The sequence below is a fragment of the Eurypyga helias genome, unplaced genomic scaffold (genome assembly GCF_000690775.1).
Source record: "Eurypyga helias isolate BGI_N326 unplaced genomic scaffold, ASM69077v1 scaffold1860, whole genome shotgun sequence".
NCBI lineage: Eukaryota > Metazoa > Chordata > Aves > Eurypygiformes > Eurypygidae > Eurypyga > Eurypyga helias.
The window spans coordinates 112100-130254 of NW_010227454.1; the positions used below are offsets into that span (position 1 = coordinate 112100).

The 18155-nt window shown below is 37.6% G+C and overlaps 1 pseudogene; it reads right to left on the bottom strand.

Moving 5' to 3' along the window:
• Positions 1-16997, bottom strand: part of LOC104512982 — a 105766-nt pseudogene extending 88769 nt beyond the window's left edge.
• Between the last annotated feature and the right edge of the window lie 1158 nt (positions 16998-18155).

Sequence of the window (18155 nt, forward strand, 5' to 3'; positions counted from 1 at the left end):
GCCACAGCTAATGACTTAATCTGAATGTAGAATAAACAGGAAAAAAGAGAAAGTAGGACTCCTTTCAGGCCACTTTTGAAAATTCTGGAGAATTAATTCTTCAAACAAAAGAAGAATTGGTTTATTAATATTTTGCAAGGTCCAGTGAAAAAGGGAGTCAAATAGATTTAGGAGGATGGGTTTAAGCTTGGCAACTTTACCATTTAAACTTGTATGCATTTAAACAACTGGTCAAGACAAGGCTTAATTTACAAAAAACTGATCTCTGTCCTCTGTGCCTGATAGTGAATAGGGTATTATATCAGAAAGGAATCAGCAATGAGGGAGTAGCTTGGGAAAAAATCTAATCCAACACTTTCAGTATTAGCTATGATATTTAAATGTAATTCCCTGCTCTGTGACAGATGTTTATGTTGAAGTTAAGCTATGTCACTTAAGTCCAGATGTTGCAAGGTATTTATAGGCAGGACTTACCACACAGTTGTTTGGGTGAGACTCACTTTACATAAATTTAAGTGTTTGCAAGACAGGGGTGGGATTGTATTGTAACCATCTAGTGTCCCTGAGGTATCTGAGGCATCTTCCAGATATAGCACTGGATTCACAGAGTACCCCCAATAAATTATCACCTGGGATGTTGACCTATGCCAGCTCGAATAATGGTACACTTGTGTAGCTCAATTTAGCTCCGGATGTTCATTAACAGGAGTGGAAAATATACAGGTCAACTCAGCTCACATATAAGAACTTATATAGACAATAAACAACATAGAAACTTAAACTTCTGTAGGAATAATTCAATCTTAGGAGGTGGATTTAGCTGCCTGAACATTGACATCTAGTGTCAGGTCTGACTCCCCGAGATGCTAAGACAACCAACGCTGATTGATATGGTACTGAAGACCTATACCTTTCTGCAGAGGCAACTGAAGGCCAGCCTGGATATGACAAAGCATTTAAAACTGAACTGGATGTTTACCTTTAAACCTATAAATTATATATTAAGTTGGCACCTAAGGGTTGAGGATCTAAATACTTCTGTTTGGGGTTTATGACTTAATTCAGTTGGACAAACATAGGCATATGGTGCAGCTGCAGATGCCAGTCTTTCATTGAATGGGCTTCATTACCTCCTGAGATAATTTCACTGAAGTGACATGAAGGATGTGCCCTTATGTGCAGATGATGTTATCTAACTTGAAAGAATTCATGATGACCAAGGCTCGATGAAGTTATCTTTCTTTGATTCTGTTGTAACAGATGGTCTCTTAATCCCTTTTTTAAATATTTTTTCAGCTGGGGGGAAAAGGCCAAAAAGAATTAACAATTTTAACATTCTTGTTTTTACAAATGAACAAGAAAAACAAAACAACAAAAGCTTTTAAAGAGCTCTCTGAGCATTATCAAAAAAAAACAATATTCTAGGATGGACTGATTAGCTCTGAAATCCAAATCAATTTTCTTTTCTACTTTTTTTTTTTTTTTTAATTTACTACTCAGGTATTTCTTTTCTGTAGATGATAATATTGTTTTGGAATGGAACATTCTTTTCTTCAAAATTTTATATTCACCAGCTCTGAGAAGGCCAAAGGAATCTGCAAAGAAAAGAAAAATTTGATCACTTCATAGGATGAAGAAGAACATATTGAATAGTCTTTCTGTCCCATTATCAGACACTAAGCCAATGTCATGACACTGATGCTATCCACTATCCTGAAAATCTGGAAAAAAATTCTCCCACTACTTTTTGGAAGTTAGAATAATGTCACGTTAAACATATCCATATTTGTAGTATTTTAGTGGCAAGTTGCTTTGAAATGAGATTTACACAGAAGAATCTCCTTAAAGAATTCTGATTTGAGTTTGACAGCAAATATCTAGGTCTTTTCCTTTGACTGAGAAACTCCTCCTGTGTGTATGGCTGAGTGTATGCTCAGCTACTTATGTTCACTTTCTAGAAGACTGCCATGTATGCATAAAATGTTTCTCTCCCCTCCTTCCCCCTTTTCATTATTTTATCAGAGGAACTGTGTCAGCTCCTAAGAGAGATGCTATTGGTTTTTCATAATTCCTTGGAGCACCATCAAATGACCTTGCTATAGTTATTCCCCTGTTCATCATACTTGGCTCAAATAGAGCTGTGTAATCTACATCTGTGTATAAATTATTCAGTGTATCTTTATTGCTTCATAAGGTTAATGTGAGAACATAGTTGATATAGATTAGCTGAACTCAGTTTGTTCAGAAGCTGTATTAAAAACAATACTTCAACAGTAAACCACCACAAGACTTTTACAACATACTCCATTAGTAGCACAGGCAACAATGCAAAACTTTGCTGTAATTAGTGGTAGGGGGGGAATTTGGATATGTAAAATTTAATTACCTCCATTGAATTTAGACAGAAAATCAGGTTAATTACCCTATTTTAAGATACCATGGAGAATAAAAATACTAATCATGGCTAAATAACACGGAGTGGTAACAGAAAATTTTATGAAACGTTCAATGGCGTTTAATGGCCAGGGCTTGGGTTCACATCCTTTGTGAAGATAATTGCATTCCGGTTCCATTGTGAATCTTCATTTCTTGCTGGAGAAATAGTTTATTTTTATTCATATTTGATATTGATATTACTGATATAACAGTTCTTCATCACAGCTAGACACCACAACTGATTTTGGAAGCTAAGTTTTGTTCACCAGCTCAAACGAAGGACAAACTATGTAATTTCTCCTTCATGTAATTTATTCTCTTTTCCAGCAATAAGACTAAAACCTCATTTATTGGCACAAGTTTCACCTTGGTTCTGGCGAAATTCTGCTCCAGACAAATCAGGAAATGCTAAAACTTGAATGGGAAGAGTTAAATATGGAAGGATCTACTGACACCTCCCCACTACTACTTCAGTGCAACCTGAGAGGGATGAATTCTGCTTCCTACATCACTGGCATTTCTACTTGCTATAGGAAATAAATGATCAGGGCATTCACAGTATCTCTCCAAAACATCTATATATATATGAAAAACTTGGAAGATTTTTTTTTCAAATCTTTGAAAATGAAGGGCTGTGCATGGAAAGAAAATGCTGCTTCCTGTTAAAATAGTTCTTGTGCTACTAAAACCACACTGTAACAAAATATGTAATAAAATATTCTGTTCTACCTTTATGAAAGAGACATACTATTCAAAGTCTCCCTACCTTCAGAAAGTGTTCTCATTCCTTATTGTACTCAATCTTCTCATTGTCCTTTCTTCCCATTTTCAAGAGAAAAGTGGCGTGGAAAAGGGAGTAACACTTTCTGTCACAGCTTTAATTTTCTTTTCCCATTTCTTGGAATAAAAAAAAATATGAGAATGCTTATTGTAACCTTTCCTTGTACCATGTTATTGTCATTCACAGTATCATTACATCTAAACTTTCTGATTATTTTTTCTGTCACAGCAAAGATTTGTGAAACACCCCAGGTCTGAATAATGATACAGTGGTGTTATTTTAGACTGGCTTCCACACTTCCATACAAAAATCTTCTTTCTAGTAGTCCGTGATAAAATTCCTGTAGTGAGGATCCGTGTGTAGGCATAGGAACAAGGGCCAAATTCTGTGGGCTATTAGCCACGTTGGCAAGCTGTAAGCAGATTTCCTCTGGCCACAGACAACTCCAAGATCTATATACGTACCTTGCTGTTCTGGTTCCCCTTGTCTTCTTGTCTTGCCTTCCCTTCTGTTTTCTATACAGCTCTTTTGCATTACCTTTTAGCTTGTGTCCTGCTTCAGAAGCATCGAATTGCACAACAGCCTGGAAACCTTGCAGGAGGGAAGGTACTTTTATACTCATAGCCTGTGATCTGCAAAATAAATTGCAGAGATAGTGGCAGAATGTTGCATGTTAATGCTAGAAATTAGAACCAGAGTGAATGTCAACTCAGCAAGAACAGTAGTAGAGTATTTATCAGGGCAGACACGAGCTCTTGCCCTTGAGCACATACATCATTAGCCAGATACAGGCTAGTTCCTGTCTGGAAGGTGTAGATGTACAGTTGCCCTAATATCTGAACATGTTTGCATCAATGGAAGAATTATTCAGTCTTCCACTATGGTTATTCATACACCATCATTTGCTGAATGGCATACACGTAACAAGATTTAAGTGGTTCCTCTAAAGGTTACAGAAAGTGTTTCTGAAAACATGAAAATATCTGACACCTGTATTTTAGTGAAGCCTTCTTGCATCAATTGAAAGCATGTTGCCATCAGCGTGCACCCTACCCAGGAGCAGACTGCTGGACAAACATCAACGCTGCGTGTGAACGTGGTCAGAGCGGCATGCAGTCTCACTGGGCTGCCCTGGAGAGCGAAAGACAAGAAGTAGGGATAAAAGAAGTAAGCAAAAATTAAAGAGAACAATTTTTTTTTCTGCCTTTTGGGCAACATGTAGAGATAAAAGCAGTAAGCAAAAAATAAACCAAGAAATGCTTCTTACATATTGTTTACCAATGCACACGGTATTCCTAGAACTTGGTGTTTATTACCACAGCCTGCAATACACTTTTTCTACAACAAAAAGAAAGGAAAAATTGGCATTCTGGAATTGGAGAGAGAGAAATCCACAAAAAAAAGGGTTTTTATACACATCACAGATTTAAATTTTATGTATAATGTAAATTCCACAACTTCATAAGCTTCCTGTAAAGTATTTAGATACATGAGTACAGGGGTTAGACTAAAACCAATTCTAGAGCTGCACTAATCCAGGTTACTTCAAGACTAGGGAACACTATTCCATGCAGAAGAGAGTGGTGTCATGATGATTAATAAGTTAAAATGTAAGAAATGAGCATTTCAATACTCAGTTGTCTTTATAGACAGGTACATACCCATCAGCAGGCATTTTTAACCTACCACGAATTTTGAGTAGCAGCAGAGAAGGTATTTAAGGAAGTGATCAGTGGGTTTGGAAATCTGAACTTGTGCCCACTACTTACAGCCTCCTGTGCATATTGCTCCAACTGACAGAAAACAAAACAAAACAAAACCCCAAAAACCAGCAACTCTGATTTAGTAAATAGATTTTATTTATTTTTCTTGCTCACTTATTCCCAATGAGACTTAATTAATTTAAAAAGAGAAGCGATCCCTGAAATGACAAGAGAAGAACTGAAACAACCTAGAAAACAGAGCTGATCTGTGTATACTGTAAATAGGAAGTCATGAGATTATAAGAGAGCACTCATCACTTTGTAGAAGCAACACTGTTAGAAGACTCTACAGTGTCACCACCAATAGATTTGGAAATTATAACCCTCTGAGGATGATGAAGACAAAAAGTAGTCCACTTTTCAGAAGAGAATGCCTTGACTATGCTTTAATTAAATGATTTTGTCATATCTAGTTGTAGCTAAAGAGTAAAAGAGATTTTCCTCTTTTCTCAAACTGAAATGTTGAAAAACGCAAAAGAAAAAATATTGCTTGTCTTGAATCTTCCTTATTTATTTCCCCAAAGAACATTAGCCGTTTGGCACAAGTGCAGGCATACAAATATATCTCGCAGTAATAGCTTTTACAAATCTGATGATACATCTCAGGTGTGAAAGCTTTTCTCTTAACTGTAATAACTCGTGTTAGCAACTTCAGTGAAGAAGTGAAGATGGTATTAAAAATTATAATCAATGACTCAAGGGAGAGCTCCAAATTACTTTGCCACATTACAGGAAAATGGAAATTCACAAACAGCAGACCTCCTACCTAACAGAAGCATAAACAGGCGATACGGAATAAAATACAAGGATGATGGCGGACTCCATCAGTTTGGCAAAGACATCCCACCAAATAGACTAAATCAGAAATAAATTTTGGGAATACAAGACCTTTATCATAGTTGAAAAGAAGACTGCTGGAATTTGGCAAGGTGGCCAATCATCAGATCCCTGAGATTAAGGACATATTCGTGTTTAAGGGTCACAGAACATGGAAAATATTTGCAGACAGCTTGTAAACATCTGCTAAAGGTACACATCGGCTAAACATGTTGCAAGTAGGCAGTTATGAAATGAGGACAGAGGCTACCAAACCCAGGAAATATTTATTCCTCTAATGGATTTCCTATAATTCAGATGCACTGCATTACTCAAAGCAAAACATTAACTAGAAGGCTTATTAATTTTTTTCTTTTTTAAAACCTAATATGTACCTTGTTGCACATGTCCAGTTTTTATACCCCTTGGCCTCTGTTCTGGATCAGGATGTATTCCATTATATCTTCTTTGGCCCAGGTACCACAATTTCCAGAACACTTCAGGGCTTGGATACTCACCTGTTTATACAGTTACACACCAAGAATATGCTGATGAACAGTTATTTAGGACCGTGCTACCCTTCAGTTATTAACCCACATTAATAGATACGAAGCCAGCCCTTGAAACTCAGTATAAAGGAGCACCTGACAGTCTTTTGTTACTCTGGTCATGTACTGGGGTGCTGCATACTGCCACAGTGCAGTTGCACCAGTCATATCATTATAGTCTTGAGAGTGAAATTCTCATGTCTCTCCACGCACCCTGAAGCCATTCTTAGGACAACAGTCTTTGTAGACAAGATAAAAATAGGATTATTTCAATTCTGACTGCAAAGCTTAAAGAAACAGTTTAGAGTCAGAGGAGCATAAATAAAATATTATTAAAACTTAAAGAAAACTGCATAACTATAAATTCATAAACGAAACAATGGGCTTGTTTTTATTCCAGAGGATCAGTCTCTTTTCTTTTTTTCATCCAGAAGAGAAAAAGGTTGTCAGAAAGCTTGTTCATCTCTCCTAATTGGCATCCAGTCTTCAAGCAATACCCTCTTCCTAGCTACTGCTTCCACTGAATAAATCATGATCTGAGGGCACAGCTGTCCTCATATATCCATTTATATAAATATCAATATCCCCAGAATTCCTGGTCATATTGAAGTCTCCAGCAAATATCTTGGATTTATTCTGCTTATAATTCTCTGAATGTCTCCAAGAGGACTACAGGCTGCTACATACCCCCAGCAGTAAATCAAACAGCCAGGGCAGTAACCAAGGCACTACCTTGTGGTCATCTATATGTTAAGTGTAAACCCTGTCCTTGGCATAGTATTGGCACAAATCAACATATATACTCCCAGACAATTCCCAGGCATGATCCAGAAGTTAACATGAACAAGGGAGCATTCCCGGTAAGCTGTATAGGTACTTGATCCCATTCTGAAAGCCAGGAGACTTTCAGAGTGTAGACAGCAGCTGTTCGATGTTAGAGTCAGAGCTAGCAAATGGTCTCTAAACTACGTCAATTATTAATATAGTTTTAGCCATACTGTGGAGCCTCAGAAATGCTGATGCCTTATCAGCGGTCTGGATGGAGCTATCAGATGGGGATGCAGTAAACAAAGGTTGCAACTGCCAAGCATAACAATTGGCAGAGCTCCAGCTTTAGATGTAGAAATCACGTACCCATGTGAATGCTCTATCGCTTGTAGGCTCAGTTTATGGGGATCAGTTTATGCTCTGGAAAACCATGAATGATAAAAGGTATACTAGAAAACATGCCTCATGAACGTATTAAGATAACTCATAGAGAAGTCCTGTTTTGGATATTTGAGTAGACATGATCTTTAAGGTCTCTTCCAACACAGACCATTTAGATATAAGGAAAAAAATATCTTACCAGAAAGGGTGGTGAGGCACTGACAGAGGTTGCCCAGAGAAGCTGTGGATGCCCCATCCCTGGAAGTGTTCAAGGCCAGGCTGGATGAGGCTTGGAGCAACCTGGTCTAGTGGAAGGTGTCCCTGCCCATGGCAGGGGGGTTGGAACTGGATGGTCTTTAAGGTCCCTTCCAACCCAAAGCATTCTGTGATTCGATGGTTCGATGATGCTATGGTCCCAGACAGATAACTTTGGGAATTACAGCAGTTCTGGGATGAATGGCCCTCTTTGCCTAGCTCTCAGAAATCAAAATGCCCTCATGCTCTTCTGCAGACACCAGGAATGTGTTCCTAGCACCACTTGCAAAACCTGGTTATTTAATTCAACCCCCAGAGACTAACAATGTCAGTTCTGAAAAGCTGATACACCAGTCACTGTTGTAACTGTCACACACCCAAAAAGGAGGCCCAGAATTGCTAATGAGAATAAATGTTCACAATATGTTATGTATCACATCTAAAAATAGGAGCCTTTTCAACAGTACAATACCTCCAGTGCAATCTGGTCATTCATTGATATGGTCAAAAGTGAAGGTTTTATTTATTCCTAGATGGTGATTTACCAGAGTTCTCATTATTGTCCTAATTCTGTTACCACTGATGTCACCACTAACTTCCCACTCACAAATCTAAAGACCAGAAGGCTTTTTAGATAATCTAGTTTTGTTACCTGCAGAACATAGTCCAGGGATTTGTCTAGCTGTTTCTCCAACAGATTTTCCTTCAAAAATTTATGAAGAACATTCTGTAGCAGTATCTTTCATTTAGATATCCCAGTAGGACTCTTATTTATGGTTAATTTCTCACATTTTGTTTTTAAATATTTAGAGAGTGGAAACCTCTTGGAATTCAGATAACAATAAAATTTTCAGTTAGTTTCCCTGAAGGTGGGATTCACCTTTATCTAAATTAAGGTGTCAACGTGTTGTCATCTATGTGAACAAATTCTCAGTGCAGTCACAAAAGATCAGTGGCTTAGCACAACTGTCTGGATAAAGATGACTCTGGCTGGATCACGCAGTAAGCTTTACTGATGCTCTTGGCTAGATCTCCACTGTCCGTAGCAAGAGTGAATATTGCTCAAATACGCTGGTTTTTCTCTCCTCTGTAAACGGCTCTGTCAACAGAAAGCTGCTGCCGTCCTGTGCAGTAGAGGTAATGGAGGCTGGAGATGTACCTGTTTTTGCCTATAGGTTTGATCCAGCCAGGAGCTATTGCTGTTAGCTGGTGCACAGAGATGGCTTTTAAGCTTAGATATCGTCCTGCACCCACTTCTGCTGCTGAGCTCATAGCTATTAATATAATTTCTTGCTATGTCCTGTGCCTCCTGAATGGAAAGCTCAGTAACTTCAGAACTGGAAAATATAAATGGCATTATATAACCATAATATAATATATCAAAACCAGAGTAATATTAGATTGATGTTTATTGTGTTTATTCTACATTTAGACTCATGCTACTCTCTGGACACTGGGTTGCATTCTGTGGATATGACACCACGCATCTCTGCGTCAGAGATATAAACACTTGGTGATGGAAACATAGCTGTGTCCAAAAAAGCTTGCATCTTAGAAGTAGCCCGGGTACATTCCTGTGCAAGCAATAAAATTAGTCCTGCTTTTGAGACTTTCTTATTTTAATTCATCTTTTGTTCATTATTTTTATTTGTACATATATTTTAAAGAAGTTTTCCTTTTAAATCACTAGAAAATCTAATATTTACAGTAGGTTATAAATTATTTTAGAACTACTCTGTGCCCAGCGCAAATTTGTCTTACACATCCCACCAAGGAATTTTTCCATATTAGACTTGCAGATACCACTGAAGTCTATATTAAAAAATAAATAAATCCTAAATCCTGAAACATTCCTTAGAGAACATATAACAGGAAATGCTGCTTGCTGTAGTGCAAAAAAAAATTAGAAATTGCATATTCAATTACTTCTTGGATATAAAACACCCCTCTTCAATTCCCTTCTTCTCATCCTAGGTCTCCAGGGTTTAATTTTTAACAGTATTTGAAAAGCTTAAGGGTGTAAAAACAGTTTACAACATTATATCTCCTCAAATTATGAGAAAGCAATTTCTGATAATCCACTCAACCTACAGCTAGTCCTTATACTTCAAGTGAAAACAGCAGGTACAAAAGGTGAATAGGATATGAGATGAAGAAAAAGAGAAAAATACCAAAAGAGGATTTTTTTCTTTAGTTTCACCACACTGATTCTCAGTATTTAAACTTTTTTTTTTTTTTTTTTTTTTTTTTACCTTAACAAGAGGTTTCTAGCTTGGGAGCTGTCAGAAGTACTGTCACTTAATGTACGAAACAATAACAACTGGTATAAGAAATATACAACTGCTCTTTATTATCTTCTAAATTCTTTAAGTGAAATAATTGAGTTCATTAATACCTTTCTGAATATTCTTGCTGTTCTTAGCAATACTTTTTTCCTCTCATTGTTCAAAGATGGCAAGTGAAAACTGGATTACAGTAGAGGTCATTGGGGATCATCCAAGCCCCAGATATATTATGTTAATTTACCTGCTGCTTGTCAGATATCTTCCAATTTCATGTCTTCATTGCAATGTAATTCAGTTTGATGAGACTTTTGTTTGCGACATTTGCTTGACCCATGAATAAGAATTCAGCTTTTGCTTATCCTTAGCATTTTTATTTCTTCTCTGTAACTGAAGCTTAGCATTAACTTGGCCCTCATCTATTGTAATTAAGTAGGATTTTTTCATTTGGGGTTACTTTTCAGATCATGTGTTTAGTACAGTTATTACACAGTTAAGGAGTTTATAGCAAAATCAGGTTTTGTTTCCAAAAATTTACATGCTCTTACCACTACTCAACAGGAAGGAAGGGTAATTGTCACCTGAGGGTAACTAAGCAAAGGAGGAAAAATCAATTGATGTAAAAAAATTTCCAAGAGAATGTTGCTTTAAGCTTTAAAAAGGTGGTGAGAAATTAGGCTGGGAAAAAATCTTGCTGCTTGGTGTACTCTTGTCTCATAGTAAAAATGAAAAAAACCCACCTCGGTACAAAAAACTTCTTAGCCACCAAATGTTGAGATGTATGTGCTATACACCATTTTACTGAACTAAAGTCAGGTGTTATTCTAATATCAGTGACTCTGCAGGACTGAATTTGGGCCTCAAGAAATAAATACATTAAAAATAGCTTTCTAAATCACTGTTCCAAGTGATACCACAGTCTAGCTTCATAAGCATTATTTCCCCGGGTAAATTAAACCAGCTTGAGGGACCTTTCCTCTTCCTGGAGGTTACTTCTTCAAATAAGGAATCTCAAAAGTAAGAAAAGAATTGGGTAAGTAGTCGTATACCACCAAGCTGTACAATAAAGTTCACCATGAAAGGAAATATTTCTTCATCTTTGCTCTTACCAAGCAGTCCATGGTTCATAGACATCAAAAAGGGAAAAAATAAAAAAGAAGTGTTAGTAGTTTATGTGCAGAAACTACCTGTTAGATGTAAGTGAAGATGATAGAAAAAGTCATAGACTTCAAACCTAGCAGGTTTTCTACTTTTGCTTAGAGAGATGTTCCTAATTTTCCACCTATGTGTGCTTATAACATATTTACCCACTGACTGCAAGAAGCTGTATGAAAGGCTTAGCCAAGAGAGGAGCATCATGTACCTCCGTTTGCCTTTTCATTGCATTACTCTAATGCCTGTAACATAGTTTTTCAATCAGCACATTTAATCTTGAAGATAGTCCTGCAGAAGATTGCTAGAATGACAATGCAAATGGCTTTGTTTTTCTCCTATGAACCAAAGCAGGGGCACCAGCAGCAAATAGTTTTGTCACTAAGGCAACTACTGGCAGGAAGGAAGAAAGAAAGGGTTTTACCGAGGCATTCTCCTATGGCAGCTGTGCAGCAGCTTCTCTAACACACAAACCCTTCCTTTCCTTGGAGCACACAAATGCCTGGATTACTGTGTGTGAAATTATTTACTCCTGCAATATTAAGAGAGAAGGCAAGGGCTGCAGGATGTAAAGGAGGTGAGGCTGCTTGCTGCAGTATGGTCTGTGCTCTGTTTCACAGACTAGCCATGTGTTTCATGACTAGGTGATTATGAATCAGTTTAAAGCAAGGCAAGATGCCTCCCTCCTACCTCCCCCCGCCTACTTCCCCGATATAACACAAACCAGAAGCTATACAACCATGCCAGAATGAGAGAATCAATTACATCTCTGTCTCTTAGGAAGAAGCAGAGCCTATAATGCAGATGTTTTTACAGCTGTGAGTACTGCTGGTGATATAATGGTTTAGAATAATTGATCCCTAGCATAGCTGTTTTTACAGATGAGGGGGAGAAAGGGTTTGGGGAAGGGAAAAGGGAAGAGACTGATAGATGTAAGCAAAAAAAGGATGTGATCTGCCATTAAATGCATTTCTATTTGACAAGACATGGCACTTAAAAATAATATTTAACAGAGACGGTTTGGAGAGAAACCTAGCACACAGAACAACTGCAATCCTAGCTCCTGCTGGAGTTCTCACTGGCTCTGGAGCTGCAGTTGGTACCTGTGTTCATGGTGCTTCCCTTTTTGCATGAGTACTCTCAGAGTATCAGGTTTGCTATTGATGTCTTTGTTGTAATATCAAGTCATGACCCCTCTTGCCCCCATTATCCAATAATGAGACAGCAAACAGCTAACCTTGGTATGTGGGAGTTCAGTGTACATCATTTATGTAGCACAATCATATTAGAGCCCAGCTTAAACAAGAAAATCCTAGTCCCAAGACACTGACACTTAATTTTCTTTCTCTCTTTGCTATATACGTAGTATTTAAGACTGATATTTGTCACAGTAAAAAAAACAAACAAAAAACCCAAATCCCCAAACATTAAAAATATCCACCCACAAATAAACAAACAACCCAAAAATCCCAACCAGTTTATCATTTATTATTATCCATATCAACCTTAACAGAAGAATTAATTTTCAGGGCTAAATAACCAGAGGAGAACATTATAGTGAGACAGTGAAACTCTCCACCTCTAGGATTACATAAAACACAACCAAGAGTGGGAACTCCATTGTCTAAACTGAGGAGCCAGTACCATGAGATCTCACCCGGACTTCCAATTGCCTCATCTGCAAGGACGAGGCCCGTGTCACACGTCCAAGCTCCGTAGAGGTGTGGGGCTGTGGCACTAGGCACACTAATTGCCAACTGAACCTCGCTTGTGATGTCTAAATGATGGATTCCTAATTAGTCATAAATAAAAGAATCAGTATTCATGTACAGAACAGTTAGTCATAGTGGTTCTGTGTAGCCTCAAAATCCAGGTTAATAGTTTCCCCAAATGTTAAAATCAGGTAGCTGCCAGATTTAATAGATTATACATAAAAATAGTAATTGTTACTACCATTATTGATGCATGATTAGTAATAAAAATAGATTTCATCTTTCCGCTTGTCCCTGCACAGTTATGTCTTGGAATATTTATGTGGTATAATCGCTTTTTATTTTTAAATCTATCTTGACACATATACTACTCATATCCTCAGAAATACTTGGCATGGATGTCTTTTTGCTAATCAAGTCAAACCCAGAGTAACTTCTACTAAAATATATCATCTGATTTTTGACACTCTTCAGAAAAGTGAAGATTATTTTAAATCTAAATTTTGCTGGTAGAGTCCATGTCTGAGATTCACAGGTGGTGTAAATAGCCCAAGAGATTTCACCTGCATTCAATGGCATTTGCCAGATTTTCTCCAGCTGAGACGTGGGATCTGTAAATCTAATATTTTCTGACATTATTACTATGGGGTAGTTTTGGTTGGTGGTTTGCTTTGTTTTGTTTTTCCATCTTCATTTACTGGGCTTTCCTATTCCTTCACTTGTAAATTCTTTAGAAAATTTCTAATTTTGAAATCTAAGATTCATAACCAAGCACTGGGAAATACTACTGCTTATAAAATGCCCCATGAGCAAAAAAATAAACAAGCAAGAAACAATCAAACAAAAATGCAGAACTGCAGTGATTTAAACTATTACTAAAAACATCTCCAGGGCAGAAATTCAGGTCACAGAGTTGCTGATATTACAGTTTTTCAGAGTGTGTGTAGATGTGTGTGAGGGGAGTTGATTCATGTAAAGACCTTGCAAGATTGTCACCTCTGTGTGCGAACATTATGGCCCAGTTGCTGTTCTCTTCTGCATCTTCTCACTTGTCTCAAAGAGAAGGGAAGAAACTCAAGACAATTCAAATTGAAACACAGACCCTTTTTGACCGTCACAGAAAGAGAATGCGATGTGAACCAAGGTGGTCGCATCCTCCACAGGCTACTAAAGCAAAGGTGGATACTGTAAGATGAAATGAGTGCTTCAAAGTGCTCCTCTCTGAGGTGTGATATACACTCCAAGACTACATGGATCTAAACTATAAACTCCAGTCCAGTGCTTTAACTATAAACTAGCAATTAACTACTTAATTTGGCTTTATTGTCTGTAGGTAAGAATAATTTTCTATGATTTATACTTGAGGAAAAACCACCTTTTCATAGATTCTAAATGCTCACAGCTTCAAAGGGTTTCATAAGAAAGCAAGATACACATTTAATTCCAAAAGCATATATGTTTCTTATACCAGTTGCTATCACAAAAACACATGGCAAAACCACACTTTCACAGTCATCAACAGAAAATGGACAAATATAGAATAAAAGTTGCAAGAGCTCATGGGTCAGCTGAGTTGCCAAGTCAGCTGCTGGTTTCAGACCACTGACTCCAGCTGAAGTTTATTAGAAGAACATTGGGTCTCAGTCCATTTTCTGATCTTCGAGAAATACATTCAGGGCTTTTTTTCATTATATATTTAAACCAGCTTCTCAATAGCACAGACTTAAACTATTGTATTGTAAATACATTCTCAGCAGAAAAAAAATACTAATTTTTATAAATGCTGTTTATCTGTGGTTAGGTTTTTGTAGACTATTTTGAGTAAATCAAAACCAACCTTACACAGACTCTTCTTTGTTCCTCAAGGAAGAAAAAGAAAATGCTCATCAGTATAGAGGGAGTATTTATAGGAGCCAGTGTTGGAGTCCAAAGTTTCTGTCCTTGGGTTGTTTCCTGTGTGAAACAGAGAAATATACAGCAGTGATTAGAAAGATTGCAGCTGGACCTGTTTGAATGACCATCCCCAGAAAGAGAACATCAATATGTTGCATCTGATTTCATTCCAACAAGCTGATGAAACAACAACTTGCAAACACAACTTGGCAGATATCAGCCTACCAGCAGGTTAAAGTTCCCTGAAAATGTAAAGCAGCTGTTCCATCAGGGAAATGTTTTACATCTGTCCTACCATACTCTCATCCAGAAAAGGAAATACTGTGACAGAGAATAATTAAGTAGGAAAAACATGTTTCTTTGAAAGGCCTGCACCTTATATGTTTGTGGTTTTTTTTACTCATGTTAAGTCAACCATAACGCTTCCAACCCGAGGAGCGTGCGCCAGCCATGCTGTTGCATTAGACGTAAGGTCCCTTCACAGTCATACATCAGTGCCGTGTTTCCAAGTACCTGCTCAGCATTTCAGGTAAGCATGTTATTTCGCTATGGCACATAGTTATTACAACAGATTTACTGTAGAAGAAAATGAATCATGCCCTGAGATTTACTCTGTGAACTTGATGTGCTTCAACTATAAGGGAGTGTAGGCTGACTGGGTAATGTAAATGTCTACATCTAGTCAGAACTGCTTTTGGAGAGATGACATTAACTGCTTGGCTGCACCCTGAGTTGCCAAACAATGACACCAACGTGAGACAGCAAAAAGCTAAAGAGCAGACTGAGGATTTCGATGTCAAGGGTGGAGGCTGCTGAGAAATACTTGCTTCCAGTGGTTCCCATTGCTGCTGCTTTACATCTCCAGAGAAAAGGAGATAGCCTTGCAGATGGAAAGGAGGTGGATGTGGGCAAACTTGAATACCTTGAGAAGCTATAGAATTGGCCTCTGCAAAAAAAAACCCGCAACTACCCAGGAACGTACCATGCTCCTATAATGAGGTAGATACCATTTATGAACAGGGTAACTGAAAAAGTGCAAAGCACGGATTGTGATTACTGAATTAAAAATATATGTGACAGTGAGTCAAGATTTCCTTTATGTTTCATGCAGAGATTTTAGTATTCTTTTCAAGAACTGCTGTGTGCAGTTTAAGCAAAGGTTAATAATTAACTCATATTCAGATTTGTATTTTCCATCAACGTAGGAATTCACTGCAATGGATTAAGTCAGAAAAACACAAGCTTAAAAGCATTTCATGAACCCTTTGTTATAGTGGGTTAAATTTAAGGGAACTGTGAGCATCCACCCACCCCTTCTCCGATTCAACATGAAAAAATTAGAAAACATGAAAAAGTTGGAAAAAAAGGAATGGAAAAAAATTCCATGTTTTGTTGAGAGAGGGAAATCTGCAACAGAGCTGTTGTGGTGAAGGTTGTATCCCAGAATGTCAGGCAAGCACAAATTTTAACCAAGTAATCCTTTCATCTGAACTGGTTTTATTTCCCCAAGACAGATGATGGTCCAAGAAGGAATCTTCCCTCCAGGTTTAAAAAATGGACAACAGGAGTTTGAGTATTTTTGAAAAGTAAGTGGATATATTTACCTAAGGTAAGTTTTCATTTCTCAGGTAGTGCAGCAGCCCCTTGACAATGTCTTTGCCCAGACATATACCTCCTTCCTCTCTGTCATCCCCCAGAGCTATGTCTCCAATATCCCAGCCACTTTTCAAGTCCTTTTCTCCTTTTCTCTCATGCTTCAAAGTCCTTGTTTCTTTTCGTAAATCATTGTTTCCTTTTTTCAGGGACATGGAAAAGTTTGGCTTTGAAATTGTTATCATTTCATCTCTTTTTCCTGTAATAAGGATTGGCCAACTGGTTAGTATAAGCACTCCAGTCTGTGGTTGTTGTGATCTTTCTTAGCTGGTTTATGGGAAAAAAGACAACAACAAAAGAATGGAAAAAATACAGTAAACTGTCATCTCCATGTAAATAGGGGTAACAAACAATAGGGATAACATGTTACTTTTCCCTCAGTGCATGAACATAAATTGCTCCCAGATTTTGGTGAACTTGAAAAAAAAGATGCCTTTTTTTTTCCTTGAAAGGAAGATTCATTAACTGCGAGCAGAACTGCTGGTGGCAGTATCAGAGACTTACTAGTGAGCATATAGTGAACACAGGCTACTAAAGAAAGTGTTACCTTTGGGCATGGCTGAAAAATTATCTCTTCAGAAAGGCAGTGGGCAAACTGGAAATGTATGATGCAATTCTGCCGGCAAGCAATTGTGCCTTGAACAGGAAAGCAAAGTTGGGACAGTAAAGCTGAGAGTGTGTTGTGAAAGTAAGGAGAGTGGTTTAGGCCACTTAAAAGATCAACATCACAAATGTTAAGGGAAAAAGCTATTTAAATGTGAATTTCTGAAAAGTGAGACTTAACAGAATTCAATGGCAAAGTCCACTCTACTACTTATTGGGCATGAAAAAGCATACAAAGGCAAAATCAAATTAGCCATGGATTAAAATTGTTTACACATGAATTAAAAATTATTTACAGAGTCAGAGAAATCAAGTCAGAATTGGGTGGTTGTAATATGGATTAGAAAAAGGGCAAGGAAACCTCCTGTTGGGTTACAAGGATCAGACTGGACTCCCTTGCTTTCTAAACTCCTCAAAGAGAATTCTAGGTATGGCTGAATCCACTCATTCTCAGACCTGAACAACAGTTTGTGCCTAAGATAATAGGGGAAAGGGTAAGTCAAGGAAAAAGGGTAAAGGAGTTCCTTCTGTCAAGTCATGAGTTTCAGAGTGGACCCCCTTGCTTTCTAAACTTCTCAAAGAGAAGTCTAGGTGCGGCTGAATCCACTCCTAGCCCCAGACCTGGTTGACGGTTTGTGTCTGAGGAATTAGGGAAAAGGAATCAGAGTGTGTTGGGTTTTGTGCTTTGTACAAAACTTCGGGATAGCATCAATTTGGAATAGCAGCTCTTCAAAGTTTGTTAACACTATTAAGATATATCACACAACTAGATTATATAATTCCCCAGCAAAACTTAACTATCAATGAATCAGCGCAGTAACAATGAGCGACTTAACAGTTATCGACATGAAGTTTCATGCATACACACATAAAGACTAATATAGATTAGTCACTGCATTTGCTTAAAAAGGGAGGTTTGGGGGAGCTTTAACATTTATGAATGAACAGAAATTGATAATGCTACTGTAGAACTGCTTTTACTTGGGTGGCTTGTCAAGGATATAATACCAGTTGGTGTTTAAAAATCTTTCATTAAAAATCTACTTACCTTATGACACTTCTCTTCAGTAGCCACTCCAGGAATGTTGTATAAGGCACCACTGAAACACATC